Raw genomic sequence first — 2195 nt, forward strand, 5'->3', positions numbered from 1 at the left:
TCCCAGCCAGTTATCTGCTCACAGTGTGGGAGAATAACTGTTCCTCTGTGAGCTGATGGACTGGGCTTGGGCTAGTCTCAGTTAAATGTTTGAGCTGAACTATAAAGGATCACAGAGGGTCTCAGAAATGATCCAAGTTCAAATGAACTTCTGATGAGATGAGATAACATGTTTAGAATTATGCTTAAATGTGAAAGAATATAGGGAGAGTAGGTGTAGTACATCAAAGAGAGATCTAAATAATTTGATATTAGTAAAATAATGTCATCAAGATAAAAATTAAATAAATTACAAAGAAAAAGTCACGCAGGAATGGAAAAACATTGAGAAAAATNAAACACAAAAAAGGCATCAAGGTTAGAAAGCAATTACATGTAATTATAGTCACATAAAAATTGTGAGGCAGAGAAAAATAGATGAGTGTTTTAAAACATACATACAGGCTAAAGAGACAGAACATGTACAGTCATAGGAATATGGTCTTTAAATATAAACAAAGAAAGGGGAAAAATCTCCACAGAAAGAATAGTTTTAGAGAATCTAAGAAAGAATATTTTTTCATTTAAACAATGGAAAATGATATAAAAGGAGGCAATAGGACACCTTCTAGTTTTGTTTTTATTGTCAACATAAAATAATTATATGTTCAGTAATGATTATTATTTCATATATCCTGTTTAAGGGAAATCAGAACAAAACAGAGTTAGAGAGACAAGAGTAAACATTTAAATGTTAGATTGAAGGCCACAAAAGAAAAACAGAGAATTGTTTAAGACAAAATAATCTTAAAGAATCAAATGTGGAAACTACAATGACAGGCAAAAATATAATTTCAGGTAAAAAAAATGCAAAAAGACTTGAGAAATTAGAATGGCAACCCATCAAGGTGCAATACATTGAATTAAGAATATGTATTATTTAATAATAAAGTTACTTTAGAATGGTTTCATACAGCAGATTATATGTTTGTTTAAATATGTTTGTTTAAACAGTCCAAACTAAATGAAGATAGATATCTTATATGCTTCAACAGAGAGCAGAGAATTATCATTAGCTCATTTTGTATACTATTCATTCCATACATATGCTAATGTAGAAAATTTATCATTTGTGAATATTTACATGGTTTTAGACATCATTGAAGCAAAAGAGACCCTGACAAGATTTACTTTTGGGGATGAAAAAAATGCTGAGATTCTGAGATATATTTATTCTGACTCATCCAATCCAGACTCCCTACATTAACATACAATACAAATTTTGCATCCAGTACAACTTCAAAGGTACTCACCCCAGGAGGTCCAACCCCTCAGACTGTTCCAATCAGGACTTCTTTTCATCTCTGAACCACAGAAACAGGACACCAAATGTTACTCTCAGTTTCTTCAGAATATGGAGCATCCCAAATTTTGGGGGGCCTCCAGCAGAGAACTATGCTCATGCACACATAACGATACCCACTCCTGACATCAGTAAGTAATTTCAAGAGAATGATGCTCCACTACCAAAGCAGGATAGATGGATTTTGTACTTTGGGTTTGTATTGTTAATGGGTCATAGGTCAGAGAGGTTAGGTAAGAGTAAAAAGGTAAGAGAGGTTATATTCATGGATAGCTTCCTCTCTTTCTATTTCTCTTGAACTTCCTTGTTTCTCTCCTCTTTCTAACACTAGAAAGAATATATATAAGAATTATACATTAAAGATTAGATTGTCTCTGATGGGGTTCTAGTCAAAATACATGTAGTCAGTCTTACAATTAAGCTTAAAGCATTTAGGAATGAGAATATGTTTTTAGATCTAAGAAGGCAATTCTAGTTTTATAAATGCAAGTTTGATAGAGAAAGACTAAATACGGAATCCAAAACTTGCCATGANAAGANAGNTAGTACTTTTTCCAAGGATGCTAAATAAAATTGGAAATTTTAAATTGTAAATAAAAACTGTAGTTGATAAATTTTCATAATTGTTACTATTGTATATAGTTTATTGAGAATAAGGAAAACTTTTATTGGACTAAAGGTGTAAATGTTGAAGGTTGTTTTGTGTGCTGTATATATATTCATATGTTCATATATTCAAATATTGATATCTGTGCCTGGACATCTATTTGCAATCTGGATTATGGCATGGTGAAACATAGGGCCCTCACTGGAGGGATGGGATCACCAGCCCATCTACAAATATTTTGACCCAG

Source organism: Mus pahari, unplaced genomic scaffold (assembly GCF_900095145.1).
Source record: "Mus pahari unplaced genomic scaffold, PAHARI_EIJ_v1.1 scaffold_4366_1, whole genome shotgun sequence".
Taxonomy (NCBI): Eukaryota; Metazoa; Chordata; class Mammalia; order Rodentia; family Muridae; genus Mus; species Mus pahari.